The 21,183-nt window shown below is 37.4% G+C and overlaps 1 protein-coding gene across 1 annotated transcript in view; it reads left to right on the forward strand.

The window, feature by feature from the left end:
* Nucleotides 1–21,183, forward strand: part of DIAPH2 (diaphanous related formin 2) — a 741,115-nt gene that overhangs the window by 549,074 nt on the left and 170,858 nt on the right. The gene's annotated exons all lie outside the window — the stretch shown is intronic.

The following is a 21,183-nucleotide window of genomic DNA, read 5'->3' on the forward strand; positions in this document are numbered from 1 at the left end:
TCTAAGCATGTAAATTACAGTACAGCATGTTACCGTATACTGTACCAATATCAACCTCAGTGCTTTGGAGTACAGTAGACATAACAAGCAACTGTCTGTTGGAGTCCAGGAAAGCTTTACTGAGCAACTGGCTTTTGATCTTGATCTCAGAGGACAAGTGCGAGATTGCTCCGTAAAAAGGAAGGAGTATAAGAGCATAGAATTTTACCTGCAGAGAAATGGGGTCCTGAAGGGATCTAATATCCAGAGACTAAGGAGTAGCTAATTGTAGGAGCATAGAATGAAATGTATGCTATTCAATACTTGATAACTAAAAGGCCAATCTTCTATTCTGACATTCCACAGGCCAAACCATATTAATCGTAGAATTTGAATATATCATGTTTTCACTGAAAAGTGAGAACAAAAAGTATTTATTGTGTGTGCATGGTGTTAAAAATTGTAATGTCTTCATATTTATGATTTTCCTAGAAACGGCTTTCTTAAAAAAATCCTAAATTTTTATGCCTATTATCAACTTGGGTATTGGGTTTCTGTTTTTCTTGCGTTATTCAAGTTTCTTTCTATAATAACAAGGACAATTTAGATAAGGCATGATTAACCTGGTCAAATTTTTGGTCATGAAAATGACAGAGTTGGTTTAACCTATTATAATCTGCTCAAAAACAAATCTCTGATATGCAACTTCCATGCAATCTAGATGAATAGGTTTAGGTTTTGTTTTTTTAATTTTTATTTATTTATTTCTGGCTGCATTGGGTCTTCGTTACTGCACGGGCTTTCTCTAGTTGCAATGAGAGGGGGCTGTTCTTCGTGGCAATGCGTGGGCTTCTCATTGTGGTGGCTTCTCTTGTTGCGGAGCATGGGCTCTAGGCACGTGGGCTTCAGTAGTTGTGGCACGCGGGCTCAGTAGTTGTGGCACATGGGCTTAGTTGCTCCGGGGCATATGGGATCTTCCTGGACCAGGGCTCGACCCCATGTCCCCTGCATTGGCAGGCAGATTCTTAACCACTGCACCACCAGGGAAGTCCCTAGGTTTTGTTTTTAATAACAACTTGCATAAAGGAAATTTAATGATCTCATTAAATCTGCCTGCTGAGAGACAGGGGCCAACTGGTCTTCCTCTCAGGTTTCTTGTAATATAGTTTTCTTGGATATTAGGTGGTTTTGTTTCATTGAATCTCAGCAGTTGATTGCTTTAAAAGCCTTTTACTGAGTTGGGTCAACATTCCACCTTGAGGAGATATTTCTTTCCAGTCATGCAAGAATTCAACTGTTACTAACAGTGATATGAGTCATTCATGTATACTAAGAGGGAAATAGGTTCCAGTTGTTAAAAAACTTGTTAATTTCTAGTTCTAACTGTGGGTAGTTCTGTGAAGTGAATCATATCACTGCCTGTGGAAAAGAGAAAAGGGAATCAAGTTCTTAGCTAACCATCAGCGATATAATCATTGAAGATGAAGAAGGCTAAAGAGAGAAATCCTCCACTGGGCGTTCTGTCATTCATCCAGTAAGCCTCTGTGTGCCTTTTTAGCCATGAGATTATACTTTAAGGGACTGCAAGGTGATGTGTGAAACCCCATATTTTATATTAAAGTCTGTTAGATATATAATGTGGGTTTATCTGCTTGTTTGTGCTATTAAACAGCTGCTACCTTCTGCTGACTAAGTTAGATTTCCATAATGGGAAAAAAAAACATTTACCTATATAGATACACATGCATATGTACATATGGCTCATACATTTATATAGAACACGTATATCTTATTGACAGTGAGGAAAAATTGTAGTTTATTTTCATTTGTAGTTCACATGCTTAAAATATTTTGCTCCTAAAGATACAAGTATGAAATTGATCTAATAGGTTCAACAATCAAATCTTGAGACCAAAGTTATCCTATTTTGTATTATTGTGTAGTGATTAACCCCTTTCTCATAATATTAGAGACTTACTCACTGGACCTCATCTGTTGAAGGAATTTTTAACTAACATTTGGATCAGCCCAAGAACTGGTGGATTTACTTGTGAAACGTTATATTTAGTGTTTCTTAGCCAGGAATGTCATTATACCAATGCAGATACTATAAGGCCTCAATTAATGACTCTTCTGTGGGAAACCTCTATATATTTCTTTTTTTTAATTTTTATTTTTTCCAGCTTTATTGAGATGTAATTAACATATATTTGTGTTAGTTTAAGGTATACAGTGTGTTGATTTGATCCACTTATGTACTGCAATATGATCACCACCATAGATGTTAATTAACACCTCCAACACATCACATAATTACCATTTTATGTTTGTGTGTGGTGAGAACATTTAATATCTAGTCTTTTAGCAATTTTCAAGCATACAACACAGTATTGTTACTTATAATCACAAGGCTGTACATTAAATCCCCAGAACTTATTCATCTTCTCTATGTGGGTATTTGTACTCTTTGTCCAACATTTCCCCAATTCCCCCACCCCCTTGCCCCTGGTAACCACCTTTCTACTCTCTAGCAAACACCTTTCAAAATGATGTTGACTATGTTAAAGATATTTTATAATTATACAGAGGCCTGTCATGTGGGTTAGAGATAAAATTGTTAGCTCATGCAACACATTTCTCAAGAAAGCAACAAATGTTGATTAAGAGAACAAGTGGGGTAGGTAAGAAGAATCAGGTTGTGATGTCTGTATGACCCTGAGAGAAGAATTCCATGTTACAAATAAAATATACTATCCTTTAAGCTTCATCTCAAATGCTTTCTCATCAGTGGCAATACCTGCTCTGGAGGCAATGGTGTCTTCCTTTGAACAAACACTTTTCTTGTAATTCTTTTATAGAACTCATGATTTTCTGCCTTGAAGGGTATTTTGATTACTTCTTCTCAACTATTAGAATCTAAAATCAGAAAGGGGGGAGTGGGAACATGTGAGACAAAGACTTCTGCCATACCTAACACAATATTTCCCTCACATAATAAACACTTAATGAGAATGTGTGGAATTGAGTTTAATATTAATCAGTTTAACACAAGAAAATGTAGACTATAGCATGGGTTAAAGTCCAAGAGGCTAGGGACAAAAATCAAATAGAAAGAAATGTATTTGATGCAGGCCTTCCAAGCTCCCATAAAAAGCACCAGAGCCGTGCCCATCTCCTTCTCTATACCGCTCACACTTACCAGTACAGAGGATCAAGACCACATTAAAAACTATGGTGTCGTGTCATCTCACTTCAAATTCTTGTTTCCTCAAGCCACACGGGAGAGATAAATAGTTTAAGTCACTCTCATACAAACTCTAGCTCCTACTTAATTCCTTCGGCCCCCTGCTTTGGAAGGCAGGAAATAACACCTCTGTTCCTGGGTTTCTCATGGGCACTTACGCTGCCACCCTCATGGTCACACCCCAAAGTTGTTCTGTTTGCAGCTGCCATGTTCTGCTCTGTGTCCGCTGACTCAGGCACCACTGTCACCGCACTCACCCCCCACCCACTTTCCTGAAAGCCACTGTTCTCTCCCCACCCAGAGTGAAGGAGATGTTTTCCCATCATTTCATGCTTTCCCTTAACTAATCAAGTATTTGCTCATAATTTGACATGGGTGTTTAATTCATACTTCTCTGTTGTTAATTCAATGGTGCCCACTTGACTTTTGCAAAAAGAAATTTAGGATTTCCAAAAAATTAGAGCTGAGGCATGCTCTAGGAATACAAAGGCTAGCACTCTTAATTTATGTTTTGAGAAGTTAAGGCAAGCTTTTCATGTGAGTTTGACATTTGAGCTTTTCATAATGATATGAAAAGCACATGTAATAAATTAGACTAATGATCTCAGTTATTGAAATATCTCACATGTATATGTATTTTATTCCACTGGCTTTATCAGCTTTAGCTTTGTGACCAAGGAGGACAAATTAAATACTGCCTTCCAGTACAAGAAAAAAGAAATCATGCCCAATATATTTTCTAATAAATTTTCTTATCTATGGGTTACTGTAACTCATACTTAAAACAATGTTATTTATTAAAGTCAGAATAGGATATCTTCTGCTTCTTTCAAATAGACTTCTGGTAGGCAGTCTTCAGAGAAATTATTAAACTTTCATATAATGAGTATACAGTGAATATGTTCTGCATGTATGGAATTAGCAGTGTGGTCTAGGTTAAGCTGTACATGAAAAATATTGTTTCCTATGTTTAGCAGGTTCTTCTGAAAGCAAGCCATGGAGAAAGGTGTATAATTATTTCAATAGTAAAATTTAAAACTCTATGCTATAGTTTTTAATATTTTAGTGTTTTCCATGATAGGCAATTATCATAGGCAATATAATAATATATTATTTAACTATCTTGTCTTATAGGATACCAAATGGGAATATTACATGTAAATAGTTTGCTTATTGATTCTTTGAAATAAAATTTGGGATTTTTTAATTGTCATTAAGTCTGGGGAAAAACAGAATTAAAAGAAGGCAAACAGATTTTCTTCCATGATACTTCACAAAGTTTGAAATGTAAAGATGAAAAAAGGAAAAATGTACCCATAATCCAATAGGTCTTATAAGTGCTGTTGTTGTCGTTATTTTTTTAAAATCACATTTTAGAGCCACATTTTAGGGATTCACAGCTGTATAATGAAATCCACTAAATAAGTATGACCAAACATATCTATACAGGCTTTATGTGTGATTGTTTTTCAGGAATATCAATAATACCGAAATGGAAATAGAGCTCTAAAGAGAAACTACCTTGATGAAGGTATATGCTTACCCATAGTTGTAGCCTATTGTTATCCCAAGATAGACTTTTCATATTTCTGCACCATCATTTTTCATCTCACTCACCAAGTGAATATCTTTTATAGATGTCAGAACGATTAGATTTACTGTCTGCAAGATACTCATTGTTGAGAATTATAGACCAGTTAGAAGATTGGCAAGGACAAGTTAAAACTGAAAATAGGTCTCTCAACAGGCATGCAGAATCATAGCAGTGACTCAGTAAATTCTCAGGGATATTTTCCTTTCATGGTAGGAAAGGGGGACAGTTTATTGTTTGTGATTGTTTGCAGAATAAACGCTGCAAGTAGAAAATTACACCTGTATTTATTGTCGATCCACATTTGTTATATAATGCATTTTCCTCCTCCCCAGATGTTCCTCACCTTCTGTCAAAACGTTATTTCTTTTGCTATCTTTTGTTGAAAGTAGTTCCTCTCAGGCCTTATTCCCTGGATTCTGCCACTTTTGTACTCCCCAGCTAGAGAAGTGAAAGTTCTGTTTTTAAAAACCTGAATGTACACAAGTTTCATTCTGACAAGTCCTCTTTTTTCAGGATGACCTTATCAGCGATTACAAATTTTAGAAGGAAGAAAAAAAAAAAAGAAATCTAAGATGACCTTTAATGTCATTATTTAACTTGGGTCTTGAGGAGAGCAAACAGAGCAACAGCCTGAAGATGTAGGTTTACTGGTAAACATTTCTGTTCATCTAGTAGCAGACTGACAGTGGAATGGCAGAACAGCAAGGAGCAGGAGGTGGCGTGGTACAATGGGGATGAGGTTAGAATGGGGAAGGTGGTGCCCAGCAGATGGTAGCTGGGAAGCGGTAAGTGTGCTGACAAGCTGTGTCCATCACTGCGTGTTTCAAGAATTCCACTTTGTGGCTTGTGGCCTCAAACTTTACTCATTTGCTGTCACCATATAGCTTCCCCTTTTGCAAACAGTTCCTATAAAAGCATTCTTTTCCATACACTGTCTAAATGCTATTCTTTTTAACTGAAAAATTCTTTAAGTTCTATAGTGCTTTACAGTTTTCAAAAGTTTCACACAGATGATTTCATATAAGCCCATAATAACCCTTATATGTGTTATAATTAATCTACTGATATGTAGGAAAAAACTGTTCACTGTGCTTGGTCTCCTAATAATCACACACACACACACACACACGCACACTCTCTCTTTCTCTCCCTCTCTCTTTCTCTCTCTATATATATAGAGAGAGTGTGTGCATGTGTGCGTGTGTGTGTGTGTGTGTGTGTGTGTGTGTGTGATTATAAATAGCTTTGCTGTACAATCTATTTGTATAGCAGGAGCAAATATTGTTAAAAACAGTTCGGTTGGGTTTTTTTTCCTCTTTTTCCCTTCAGTTGTAGGACTCGTGAGCATTTGCTTGTCTCATCTTTAGTTGAAATTCTGGTTTCCTTTCAAAAAATAAAAGGAAATGGCCTAATTTAAGTTGAAATAGGTCCGTGACTACAGTCTCATATTTCTGCAAAAACGCATTCATTGCAGATGTTACCGCCATTTCCAGTGCCTAAAATGCCCTTAGAGGATATGCATAGTGCATTAATTTGAAGTTTTCACCCATATGGCACAGTTGAAGAAAAAATATATTGTATTAGGTTAAACCACATGTAATTGCTGATATTTAACCATTTTTGAACTATAAATAGCAATTTGGTATGGTTCATCCTGATCTGTAAATTTTTTTTATTCTTTATGTTCAGTTTGAGTAAAACAAATTATAGACCATGTATATGTATGTTTCATCTTGCAGCTAAATAAAGGTGATATATAATTTCACAAACCTTCAGAGTGTCTAGCTCAACTAAAAATAGTTTGCCCAGGTATTGAGATTTGTCTTCATAAAAGTGCTCTGAGAAGGTTGGTTGATAATGTATTTTATTAACCAAAACTTCTTTTGCTAATACGTCTACTCAGACGTAACTCTGTTATATATAAATATATTTGTTGCAACAGAGAGGCAGCTAAATAATGTGTTTAAAAATAAATGAATTAATTCTTACGGTGGTCACTGGAATTTCTTGTTCAAATTGTGTCCAAAATAATAGCATTAAACTTCTCCCACAATTTAGCAAAATGATTTTGCTCCCTATTTTTTTCTTTCTGAGACAGTTTTGAGATTAGAATGAACTATAAAGTACACAGATGATTAAATATCTGTCTCTTTAGTCTGAAAGTGCTTAGTTTTTTGAACTGGGATGAAAGTTGAACATCCAATGTATTTGGATGAAGTTATTACAACATTGAAGTGTTAATTACATGTCTGTAGCAAACCTCATAATATTAATTACACTGTAGCGTATATCTTTTTTTTTTTTTTTTTTTTTTGTGGTACGTGGACCTCTCACTGTTGTGGGCTCTCCCGTTGTGGAGCACAGGCTCCAGACGCGCAGGCTCAGCGGCCATGGCTCACGGGCCCAACCGCTCCACGGCATGTGGGATCTTCCCAGACCGGGGCACGAACCCGTGTCTCCTGCATCGGCAGGCGGACTCTCAACCACTGCGCCACCAGGGAAGCCCAGCATATATCATTTTTGAGAAGTGTCTGAGGCACATCCAGGCTTATTCCTTCCTTTTGTTGTTTATTTTGGTATTTGAAGAAAAAAGGGAAAGTCTAGTTTATCAAATAGGAAAAACAAGTGTTCATGAATGACAAAATATTTCCAACCAAAGTAGGTTAACCCATGTACAGAAATTAAAATAGATTTTAATGGTAAGAATGCATGTTAAAAATGAATCATCTCTTGGATTTCTCTTAAATTCACTGTAACGTGATATTGTGGAAAAAATTTAAAGGAAGGTCTGAAGGTCGTAATATTAGACTTCATTCATTCACAAGCTTAAATTAAAGCACAGTGCTAGTATAATGTGACCCCTGAATTCTGAGAGAGAATTGTCTGGGGTTTATGCTTTGTTTTGTGGTTTTAGTTTTGCTAAAAGTGGGAAAAGTATCTTGTTTTGCTCTTGTCCTTGAGTTTTTCTTATTTCTCAGTCCAAAGTGATTTTTTCTTCTTATGTTTACTATTTTAAATGAAGAAATTTTCTTATTATGTATATGGTTCAGTTTTTTACTCTTATTTTCAGATAGTTTATTTTAGTGTGCTCTTACTGGTTATAGATGGTTTCCAACTCTCCTTCTCTAAATTTTAGCCCACTAATAGTGTTTTTCTTATTTTCTCAAATGGGAGTGATTCCAGCTGACTTATATGAGCTTGTGTGTTTCTTCATTTGTTCGCTTTTGCTTTTTTGAAAATGTTTACCCCACTGCCTTTGGGATAGAAAATGGTAGATTGTACCATATCATTATAGTCACCATGGCTTGATTATTTTAAGTTCAAACACTGTTAATTCCTCATTTATTTTCTGATATGTTTTCATTTATTTGTATGTTTCTACAAATATTTTATATAGGTCAAGTTACCAATGTCATTTTTGATAACTTTTGTACTGCCTTTCTCCATTTTTTACTGTGTATTTTCTGATTACTAAAACATGTAGGGTAACTGAAATTTAATATACTTTCCCTGATATGTAGTAAAACCAATATTTCTACTGAAATAAATTAGTAGTGTCCTACCAACAAGGACCTACTGTACAGCACAGAAAACTATACTCAATATTTTGTAATAACCTATAAGGTAAAAGAATCTGAAAATTTATATATATATATATATATATATATATATAATCACTGTGCTGTATACCTGAAACTTACATGATATTGTAAATCAATTATACTTCAATAAATTTTTTTTTACATCTTTATTGGAGTATAATTGCTTTACAATGGTGTGTTAGTTTCTGCTTTATAACAAAGTGAATCAGTTATACATATACATATACATATATCCCCATGTCTCTTCCCTCTAAATGTTTGATAGAATTCACCTGTGAAGCCATCTGCTCCTGGGCTTTTGTTTGTTGGAAGATTTTTAATCACAGTTTCAATTGCAGTGCTTGTGATTGGTCTGTTCATATTTTCTATTTCTTCCTGATTCACTCTTGGCAGGTTGTGCATTTCTAAGAATTCGTCCATTTCTTCCAGGTTGTCCATTTTATTGGAATAGAGTTGCTTGTAGTAATCTCTCATGATCTTTTGTATTTCTGCAGTGTCAGTTGTTACTTCTCCTTTTTCATTTCTAATTCTATTGATTTGAGTCTTCTCCCTTGTTTTTTTTGATGAGTCTGGCTAATGGTTTATCTATTTTGTTTATCTTCTCAAAGAACCAGCTTTTAGTTTTATTTATCTTTGCTATCGTTTCCTTCATTTCTTTTTCATTTATTTCTGATCTGATTTTTATGATTTCTTTCCTTCTGCTAACTTTTGGGTTTTTTTGTTCTTCTTTCTCTAATTGCTTTAGGTGCAAGGTTAGGTTGTTTATTTGAGATGTTTCCTGTTTCTTAAGGTGGGCTGGTATTGCTATAAACTTCCCTCTTAGAACTGCTTTTGCTGCATCCCATAGGTTTTGGGTCGTTGTGTCTCCATTGTCAATTGTTTCTAGGTATTTTTTGATATCCTCTTTGATTTCTTCAGTGATCACTTCGTTATTAAGTAGTGTATTGTTTAGCCTCCATGTGTTTGTGTTTTTTACAGATCTTTTCCTGTAATTGATATCTAGTCTCATAGCATGGTGGTCGGAAAAGATACTTGATATGATTTCAATTTTCTTAAATTTACCAAGACTTGATTTATGACCCAAGATATGACCTATCCTGCAGAATGTTCCATGAGCACTTGAGAAAAATGTGTATTCTATTGTTTTTGGATGGAGTGTCCTATAAATATCAATTAAGTCCATCTTGTTTAATGTATCATTTAAAGCTTGTGTTTCCTTATTTATTTTCAAATTGGATGATCTATCCATTGGTGAAAGTGGGGTGTTAAAGTCCCCTACTATGAATGTGTTACTGTCGATTTCCCTTTTTATGGCTGTTAGTATTTGCCTTATGTATTGAGGTGCTCCTATGTTGGGTGCATAAATATTTACAATTGTTATATACTCTTCTTGGCTCGATCCCTTGATCATTATCTAGTGTCCTTCTTTGTCTCTTCTAATAGTCTTTATTTTAAAGTCTATTTTGTCTGATATGAGAATTCCTACTCCGGCTTTCTTTTGGTTTCCATTTGCATGGAATATCTTTTTCCATCCCCTTACTTTCAGTCTGTATGTGTCTCTAGGTCTGAAGTGGGTCTCTTGTAGACAGCATATATATGGGTCTTGTTTTTGTATCCATTCAGCCAATCTGTGTCTTTTGGTGGGAGCATTTAGTCCATTTACATTTAAGGTAATTATCGATATGTATGTTCCTATTCCCATTTTCTTAATTGTTTTGGATTTGTTATTGTAGCTCTTTTCCTTCTCTTGTGTTTCTTGCCTAGAGAAGTTCCTTTAGCATTTGTTGTAAAGCTGGTTTGGTGGTGCTGAACTCTGTCAACTTTTGCTTGTCTGTAAAGTTTTAAATTTCTCCATCAAATTTGAATGAGATCCTTGCTGGGTAGCGTAATCTTGGCTGCAGGTTTTTCTCCTTCATCAGTTTAAATATGTCCTGCCAGTCCCTTCTGGCTTGCAGAGCTTCTGCTGAAAGATCAGCTGTTAACCTTATGGGGAATCCCTTGTGTGTTATTTGTTGTTTTTCCCTTGCTGCTTTTAATATGTTTCCTTTGTATTTAATTTTTGACAGTTTGATTAATATGTCTCTTGGCGTATTTCTCCTTGGATTTATCCTGTATGGGACTCTGTGCTTCCTGGACTTGATTAACTATTTCCTTTCCCATATTAGGGAAGTTTTCAACTATAATCTCTTCAAATATTTTCTCAGTCCCTTTCTTTTTCTCTTCTTCTTCTGGAACCCCTATAATTCGAATGTTGGTGCATTTAATGTTGTCCCAGAGGTCTCTGAGACTGTCCTCAGTTCTTTTTTCTTTATTCTGCTCTGCAGTAGTTATTTCCACTATTTTATCTTCCAGGTCACTTATCTGTTCTTCTCCCTCAGTTATTCTGCTATTGATCCCATCTAGAGTATTTTTAATTTCATTTATTGTGTTGTTCATCGTTGTTTGTTTCATCTTTAGTTCTTCTAGGTCCTTGTTAAATGTTTCTTGCATTTTGTCTATTCTATTTCCAAGATTTTGGATCACGTTACTATCATTATTCTGAATTCTTTTTCAGGTAGACTGCCTATTTCCTCTTCATTTGTTAGGTCTGGTGGATTTTTATTGTGCTCCTTCATCTGCTGTGTGTTTTTCTGTCTTCTCATTTTGCTTATTTTACTGTGTTTGGGGTCTCCTTTTTGCAGGCTGCAGGTTTGTAGTTCCTGTTGTTTTTGGTGTCTGTCCCCAGTGGCTAAAGTTTGTTCAGTGGGTTGTGTAGGCTTCCTGGTGGAGGGAACTAGTGCCTGTGTTCTGGTGGATGAGCCTGGATCTAGTCTTTCTGGTGGGCAGGTCACATCTGGTGGTGTGTTTTGGGGTGTCTGTGTACTTATTATGATTTTAGGCAGCCTCTCCGCTAATGGGTGGGGTTGTGTTCCTATCTTGCTAGTTGTTTGGCATAGGGTGTCCAGCACTGTAGCTTGCTGGTCGTTGAGTGAAGCTGGGTGCTGGTGTTGAGATGGAGATCTCTGGGAGATTTTTGCCATTTGATATTATGTGGAGCTGGGAGGTCTGTTGTGGACCAGTGTCCTGAAGTTGGCTCTCCCACCTCAGAGGCACAGCACTGACTCCTGGCTGCAGCACCAAGAGCCTTTCATCCACACGGCTCAGAATAAAAGGGAGAAAAAGTAGAAAGAAAGAAGAAAGGGAGGGAGGGAGGGAGGAAAGAAAGAAAGAAGATAAGATAAAATAAAGTAAGATAAAATAAAATCAATTTATTAAAATAAAAAATAATTATTAAGAAAAAAAAAATTGTTTTAAAGAAAAAAAAAAAAACTGACGCATAAAACCCTAGGACAAATGGTGAAAGCAAAGCTGTACAGACAAAATCTCACACAGAAGCGTACACATACACACTCACAATAAGAGGAAAAGGGGAAAAGAATCATAAATCTTGCTCTCAAAGTCCACCTCTTCAATTTGGGATGATTCGTTGTCTATTCATGTATTCCACAGATGCAGGGTACATCAAGTTGATTGTGGAGCTTTAATCCGCTGCTTCTGATGCTGCTGGGAGGGATTTCCCTTTCTTTTCTTTGTTGTCACAGCTCCCCTGGCTCAGCTTTGGATTTGGCCCCGCCTCTGCGTGTAGGTCACCGGAGGGCATCTGTTCTTCGCTCAGACAGGACTGGGTTAAAGGAGCAGCTGCTTTGGGGGCTCTGGCTCACTCAGGCCGGGGGGAGGGAGGGGTTCGGATGCGGGGCCAGCCTGTGGCGGCAAAGGCCAGCATGACGTTGCACCAGCCTGAGGCCTGCCGTGCATTCTCCCGGGGAAGTTGTCCCTGGATCCCGGGACCCTGGCAGTGGCGGGCTGCACAGTCTTCCCGGAAGAGGGGTGTGCATAGTGACCTGTGCTCACACACAGGCTTCTTGGTGGCGGCAGCAGCAGCCTTAGCGTCTCATGCCCATCTCTGGGGTCCGCACTTTTAGCCGCGGCTCGCGCCAGTCTCTGGAGCTCCTTTAAGCAGCGCTCTTAATCCCCTCTCCTGGCGCACCAGGAAACCAAGAGGGAAGAAAAAGTCTCTTGCCTCTTCGGCAGGTCCATACTTTTCCCCGGACTCCCTCCCGCCGGCTAGCCGTGGTGCACTAACCCCCTGCTGGCTGTGTTCAGGCCGCCAACCCCAGTCCTCTCCCTGCACTCTGAGGGAAGCCTGAGCCTCAGCTCCCAGCCCCGCCCGCCCCTGCGGTTGAGCAGACAAGCCTCTCGGGCTGGTGAGTGCTGGTCGGCACCGATCCTCTGTGCGGGAATCTCTCTGCTTTGCCCTCCACACCCCTGTTGCTGTGCTCTCCTCCATGGCTCCTAGGCTTCCCCCCTCCGCCACCTGCAGTCTCCGCCCGCAAAGGGGCTTCCTAGTGTGTGGAAACCTTTCCTCCTGCACAGCTCCCTCCCACTGGTGCAGGTCCCGTCCCTATCCTTTTGTCTCTGTTTTTTTCTTTTTTCTTTTGCCCTACCCAGGTACGTGGGGGGTTTCTTGCCTTTTGGGAGGTCTGAGGTCTTCTGCCAGCGTTCAGTAGGTGTTCTGTAGGAGTTGTTCCACGTGTAGATGTATTTCTGGTGTATTGGTGGGCAGGAAGGTGATCTCCGTGTCTTACTCTTCCGCCATCTTCCCCTCTAGGATCAATAATTTTTTTTTTTTAAATTAGCAGTATCCTCATGTTTATGAGCAACAACTTTAAGCCAGCACTCAACTCCTTGTTGTTTAGGAATTTGATCTGTAGGGTCAAAGATGCGTGGATGGGAGAATTTCAACGTTAGGAATTCAGGAAGCAGTGGTTATATATTTCTGAAATGTGGGGGTTTTTTGTTGTTTTTCTTTGGTCATTGTTCAAAAAACAGATGGTGGGTCTAGCTTTAAAGTAAATTGTTAATTATAACTGTTATCCTTTATAGTTTAAAATCAAATGAAAAACATCAGACTAGATTAGTCTTGACTATCAAGTGGAATTGCATGTACTCATGAAAAGCCACCATTTCCGGACCAAATTAGACTCTTATTAACTCTAAAAACATGGTGGTGCTTAATTTATTTGGGTTGTAGTGTTACCTCAGTGGTTAGTTGTCAGTTTCTGAAAACAGCAGTTTTCAACATTTCAAGATTTTCAATTAGACCGTAGTGACAAACGCCAGTCTTGCTAATCACTAGAGTTTAGTCAGTAAAATTACAACATGGTCTTTCTTTAACTATCGTCAGGTCACTTAGTATCTGCTTAATCTTTTTACGCTTTAATAAACTAAGGGAAAGATTGAGATCATTAGATATCCAACTGTAATTTAACACTGTCAAGATTAAGGAGGGGATTATGGTCATTAGGAGTAAAATGGTCTCATTTATGGACTAAGAACAATGAGTCCCATCAATAAACTACTTTCTGCCTCTAATGATCCTACTTCTAATTGTGTGCAAATCTAACAACAAACTCATTACCTTCTTTCATTCTTGAGGGGACGATGGCTTAACAGAAATTCTTTGAGTATGTGTTGCTTTTATACTTCCTTGACTTTTGGTACCTGTTTATCAAAGCAATAAATTATTTCTAGGTGAACTGGTATGTCTTTTAATGGAAATGTGCTGTGTTCTTTCTCAGTTTTTCAGCATAGATTTGACAGAGGAATAGATTTTCTATGATTAGATAAGCTCCAAAATCAGTGGCATCTTAATCTTTACACAAGTCATTCATTTTAGACAGATATCTGTCTTATACAATTTCCAATTCAAAATACTTGAATGTTCTAAGAATTGAAAATGATCTCAGTGAGGGGTTCATAAAGGAGGTGTCTCATGTTGGGCTCTCTGTCATTCTCTCACCTTTATGGTAGAAATTCTCTTAACCCACCTCCTCGTAACCACGTTGCCTGAGAAATCAATGCTCACATTTTGCTGGATATAAGGTGTTGACTGATGCCCTTGCAGCTAGTAGGCTGTTCTCAAGTACATCCTGGCACTTCTACTCCTAACGTTTGAGATTATGGCGTGCCACGAGTCTATTGTGCTTATTCTCCAAACCTCCTGTATATGTCAGTTGTACTTGTTAGTTCAATTATGTCTTTCTTTTTTTTTATTTTCTAAATTAAATTTTATTGGAATATAGTTGATTTATAATATTGTGTTAGTTTCTGCTGTACAGCAAAGTAAATCAGTTATACATGCACATATATCTACTCTTTTTTAGATTCTATTCCCACATAGGTCATTACAGAATATTGAGTAGAGTTCCCTGCACTTTACAGAAGGTTCTTTCTTTTTTTTTCTTATTTATTTATTTTTTATAGAGCAGGTTCTTATTAGTTATCTCTTTTATACATATTAGTGTATATATGTCAATCCCAATCTCCCAACTCATCCCACCACCTCAGTTATGTCTTTCAATTAAATATTATGTGAACCAAGAAATAGTGCTTAAAAAATATGTCATTTTTATGAAAACTATGTCGAATGCTTTGCAAAATGCTTTATGCTTGATAAAGTCATTTTAAGTTTGCTGTCTAATCAGGATGGGTAAGAAAACTTAAAAGATAGGAACCAATTCCAAAAGCCTTCTGTACTCAGATTGCCCCGTGAATATATTTAAATTCTAGCAACTTAAATCTAGAAACCAATCTAGAAACTGGCTGAGAGGGTATATTTTGTGTGTGGTTTATATGCAAGCAAGCCTCAGTACGGAGCCAATCAGAGGATCCTAACTCAAATAGAATACCTTAGCTCTACATCAAAAAGATTGGCAAATGGGGCTTCCCTGGTGGCGCAGTGGTTGGGAGTCTGCCTGCCGATGCCAGCGACGTGGGTTCGTGTCCCGGTCCGGGAGGATCCCGCGTGCCGTGGAGCGGCTTGGTCTGTAGGCCATGGCCGCTGGGCCTGCGCGTCCAGAACCTGTGCTCCACGGCGGGGGAGGCCACAGCAGTGAGAGGCTCACATAGTGCAAAAAAAAAAAAAAGATTGGCAAATGAATATTATTTATACTTTTTCTGTTAAAATATTTAAGATGTATATCATGTTTTATGAACACCTACTTTAACTGAACTCTTTGATTAACTGACCCTGCCTGATTTTCTAATTGTCTTTCTAGTCATGTCTAGTGTATTAAAAACTGTACTGCTGCTCACTCATATTCACTAGAAGTGTTAACTTCATATTCTAAGTCCATCATTTTTTCTCCTTTCTGCAGTGTATAAATGGGCCATGTGTGTTTATACCTTGAAGATTGTATTTCTTCCCCCAAGACAAACTCAATTTCTATAGGCTTTTGTCATTTTACCCAGTTAAGGTATTAAAAATCATGCAAACAGGGGCTTCCCTGGTGGCGCAGTGCTTGAGAATCCGCCTGCCAATGCAGGGGACACGGGTTCGTGCCCCGGCTCGGGAAGATCCCACATGCCGCGGAGCGGCTAGGCCCGTGAGCCATGGCCGCTGAGCCTGCGCGTCCGGAGCCTGTGCTCCGCAACGGGAGAGACCACAACAGTGAGAGGCCCGCATACCGCAAAAAAAAAAAAAAAAAAAAAAATCATACAAACAAGCTGAAGGCATCTGTCTTTTTTCTCTCTCTTGTGAATATTATTACCAGTGTGAATATGTTACCAATAGCATAAGACCATCTGAGGAGGAGAGTCTTATGGTAGCCTGAGAATAATTTTGTTGGCAATCTTAATGCTAAGATCAGAGATAAATAGGGAGGGCTTCTTGTGGGCCCTTGGTACATCCTGTAAGAAAAATGTGATACCTCTGCTCTAGAGGAACTTAAAATCTTTTTGAAGAGATAAGATTTACAGATAAGAAATACTTAGAGAGCCGTATAAGATACTGAAATGCCTAGATGGTAAAGGGCAGATTATAAATTTTCTAGGAGCTAAGAGAAAGATAGTAAAATGTATAATTATGTTACCAAACCTAGAATGTTTACCCATCTCTAATGATTGAATCAAAGAATGGCTCAGGAAGACTTGGAAGTCTGGGTGTTATCAATGGAACATCCTTTCCATTGTAAATTGGAGAATAATTGATAAAACATAAGACTACAAAAATAAATACTATATTAGGAATTACCTAATATAATTTAAAACATGACAAGACTTGTTTCTGAAGGGTGAAGAATGAACATTTGTTTAAAAGCATGTAATGCAAATGTTCAGGTAGTCAATGAAGTCAAAAGAATTCTGCTTCTTAGGATGGAATTAGAACTTGTTGCATCATCTAAACCTTGGCATGGAGATACTGACCTACAAATGGCAGTTTCATCTGGTTCAGCCATTACGTTTATACTCAAAATTCCCATGGGGACATTAATCAGTAGAAATGCATATATCTATATATATATATGCATATATATTTCCAATAGTCACATTTAATATGTATAAGAATGCTATATAGCAATATAGAAAATATATTAATATTAAAATATATATCACATTTATTCATTCACTTAATTTGATCAGCATTAACAAAATACCTGAGCCATTCATGGCACTGAAGTGTTCTGGGCACAGTTATAAGACTTACAAAATCATTGAAGCAGTGTGGGTCAACATGATACATAAATAACATAAGGGTATTATTTCCCCATTCTGCCCATTTATTATTTAGGACTTGATGTAGTTTGTTCTTAGTTGACTAATGATTAGACTGTTGGTTAGTAACATGTTTTTTTCATTTCACCCAATATTTATTCAGTCGTACTATGTGCGATGCACTGTGTTAGGCCCAGTGAGATGAGCAAAAAGTACCTCTGACCTTCAAGAACGTGACCGGAATATAATTTCCCTGATAAAATGATTGCAAAGAATTTAATCAGGTTGATTAAGAGAAATTTTTTTTTTCTTTATTTTTTGGGTGCATTGGGTTTTTGTTGCTGGACGCAGGCTTTCTCTAGTTGCGGCGAGCGGGGTCTACTCTTCGTTGCAGTGTGAGGGCTTCTCATTTCGGTGGCTTCTCTTGTTGCAGAGCACGGGCTCTAGGCGCGCAGCCTTTAGTAGTTGTGGCACGTGGGCTCAGTAGTTGTGGCTCACAGGCTCTAGAGCGCAGGCTCAGTAGTTGTGGCACACGGACTTAGTTGCTCCACGGCGTGTGGGATCTTCCCGGACCAGGGCTCGAACCTGTGTCCCCTGCATTGGCAGGCAGATTCTTAACCACTGCGCCACCAGGAAAGTCCTAAGAGAAATTTTTAAAAGACATTTCTAACAGTTCTTAGTTTATTCCAACTCTTGCAAAGTCAAACTTACATGCAATAGTGAATACTGAAGGAAACCAAGAGTCTTCTTTAGATCCCATAAGAAGAGTCGATAATCAAAAAGTCAAACCCGTTTGCTACGTTCATGTTAGTGAATATAAGGCATAGTTAAATAAAACTGACTGCAAAATTGAGATCCAGTTTTTTAACATCCAAGTTATTCCTAGGCAAATGTTTAAAACCTTAACCTATTTATATTCTTAAATTTTGCCCTCCCCCGAATTTATATTAGAAAATTCAGCAAGTACCTGAAGCAAATCTTAGGGGGAAAATGATAGTTTTGCTGCCTAATATTTTAAACTTTTGACTACAAATAATATGAGGTCATGAGTCCTAAAATGATTGGGGTCACATGCTGGATTCTGTGTTTATGGTGGAAAATTTGAAAATACTCTTTTTTACGAGGAAAGAATTCATGTAGAAAATGAAGTCTGTTGATGTATAGTAAGACAAAAAGAAGTGTTTTACAAGCGAAAAAAAGAAAGTGTTTTCCAACTTGGCTTGTTGTTCTAGTACTACTCATTAGTGTATGATCACTACTTTCTTTCTAAGATCATACCCTTTATTAGGCAGCAATATTCTGCTAATGGAGAAAAGAAAATGAGTGGTTTATAATTATGTAAATAAGGCATAGTTTTTCTATTTCTGAAAAGTAATAGAACTTTTCCCCCCTAAATGAATAAAGTCTCAAATAAAATTAGAATCCCTGTACCTCGCTACTCATTAAAGAGTGACACTAGTAACAATTTGCAAAGAGCAAACTGTAGAAATGCAATAAAACAAGATTATCATGGCAAAATTGAGATTTCTCTCTGTACGTCATGCTAAAAATGCAGCTGAGAGCTGGTCTTTGCAAGATCAATGAGGGATCTCTGCATGAAATGTGATTTGCATATTTAAAGAATTGATTTAAACCACAGCTTGTAACCCACGCCACAGAGAGAAAAGCAACATAACATGGATGCACCATTGTCCATCTATGTGTAGCAGAGTCCATGTGTTTGTCAGATGGACACTAGTGCATTTTTAATTCTCAGAGACAATAAGGTTTGTGTATGAAGTTTACAGAAGCTATTTCATTTTATGTCCACCATGGATATTGTGACTATTGTTTATTTCTGAGATAGCACAGTAATCTTCTATTAATTTGTGTTACTTTAATGCCTTCTATCCTAAAAACCTCTTGATTTGTATTCAGGATATTAGTCATATTCATTAGTTTCTAATTGCATTTGGTAACCTCTGGTAGCTTTTGAGACTTCAAATGTAATTGAAGGTTTTCATTTTAACTCATAGAATCAAGTAGTGATGGTGACATCAGTGTTCTAAGAAGAACACATTTTCCCCTGGAGGCATTTGTGAGATGGATTGAAAGTGTGGAGACCAGTTGCAATAGTCTAACCTTTGGGTGATGTGAGTCTCAGAAAAGTGGCAGTTGCCATGGAAAGGCAAAGATGGATGCTAAAAGGCATTTTGAAAAATAACGATTGACGAGAATTGGCTGGGTGTGGTTAATAAAAAGGATAAAGAGTAAAATCTAACTCACTGGTTTTAAGAAATGACAGCTGAAAGAATGGTGGTACCATTGTGGCAAACAGGATAATTGGAAATAGATTTTGGTTTCTGGCAGAAAGTGGTTGCTCAGGTTTGGATATGTTGCTTACCAGGACATGGACCACCCAATGGGATGTGTTTAGTTGGTAAGTGAGAAGAGAAGACTGTTCTTCAAATAAGAGGTAGGAGCTTGAATATAGAGATTTGGGAATCCTCAGCTTATATACAATAATGAAAGCCTTGATGTGAGAACAATGCCTTAAGATGAAGAGTTTTTAGAGAAAAGAGCAGAGGGTGTTGGGAATGCTTCCATTTACATGGTAGGAAGAAGCATAGAAGGCAGCAAATGAAACAGTTAGAAAGAAGAGTCATATTGCTCTATAGAATGAAAGAAAATTTGTATTTGGAGTTGAATCAGCATGATAATAGTGGCCTCAAATAATTTTTCCAGATACCTAGAAATTTCATATCATATACTTTGGGCCTAAAAGTAACCATTTTATGAGTTGATGGAATTCTAATGAATACAAAGTATCTGTGGCATAGAATAGAGATATTCCTGAAATGTTTCCTATGAAAAATATATCTCATGTACTGTGCCTTGCTTTCTAAATATTACCTTTATACATAGAAAAGAGAGTTAGGGGACTGTTTTGGCCCCATCCTTCTGCCAACTACAATTTCCCTGTATCAACATCTCTAACACCATCAACTCAAGTTTTTTATGACACAAGCACAGTTTACAAAGAGTTTTCACAACTCATTTGTAACTTTATCACCACTCTATGAGGCCAGCAAGGCAGGTGGTATCATTCGTGTTTTACAGGTGAGAAAACAAAGACTCAAAGCGGTTTATGTGTCTTGTGCAGTCATATGGAAAGTAAGTGGGACTCGGGTCTTCTAAGACCGGCTTTCTTTTTGTTGTTATCCTGCTGCCCCACATTTATTATACCTTCCCTGAAGACTACTGTAAGTGAGACTAGAATTTCATCAAAGCAGATCCTAAAGGTACATTATGAATTTACTCTGTTTTACTGAGTAAAAATCCATTTAGGCGATATTCCATACATTAGGTCAGAGGTCAAAAGTGACTGTTTACTGGGCTTTTGGGGACACATTTTGAGGCATATTAATTCCTTCAGGCTTCTTGAGTAAATTACTCTTGAAAGGGTTCTTATTGGTACCCTCCAGAGGCCCAGATGAGTTAATTGGCTTACAAAACATATGTGGATTGCACTCAGGGAATAGTTCACTCATCTCTTAACATCTGGATGTACTGTTTTATTTTTTTTTTTTACTATTATGTATTCATGTCTGGAAACTGTGGCCATTTAAAAAAAATATGGCAAGTAAACAGTATGTATATAATTAAGAATAATTCACTGTAGCTCTACGCACATTATAAAAATGTTTAAAAAAAGAAAAAGCCCTCAAGTTTTTAGCACCATGTTAAAAATGTCCCAGTGTATCTATGTAACTATGAGTTCAGTGTAATTTAAATAACTAAAAAACATTTTTACAGCAACACTCCATTCTCATTTTGAGAGAATTACCAATTATATTTATATTATCTGCTTTGAAAATATGGGAAACAAGATTGTTCAAGATGTTTGTGTGCATGTCATTCCATGAACCAAAACACAGTTTTTCTTAATCTGCATTCCCCTGGAGAGATAATAAAATATTGCTCTGCTAAAATCTGATTTTCACCTTATGCTAATCATACCCTCTTCCTCAGACTTCTTCTCCTACTCCCTTCTAACTATAACACTCCATCAAAACAAGAAACAAAACAAAAACATCCTCCAAGAAAGAAAATTACAGAACTACAAAAGCAGTACAAAAACCAAGAAAATGAATATGTCTCTTTAGTAGAAAATAAGAGATGAACGTTGATGACTCTGCCATTGAAAATGAGTCCCATTCTACCACTTGGCCTCAAAGTTCCTTGGCCTGGAT

Source organism: Phocoena phocoena, chromosome X (assembly GCF_963924675.1).
Source record: "Phocoena phocoena chromosome X, mPhoPho1.1, whole genome shotgun sequence".
Classification (NCBI taxonomy): Eukaryota; Metazoa; Chordata; class Mammalia; order Artiodactyla; family Phocoenidae; genus Phocoena; species Phocoena phocoena.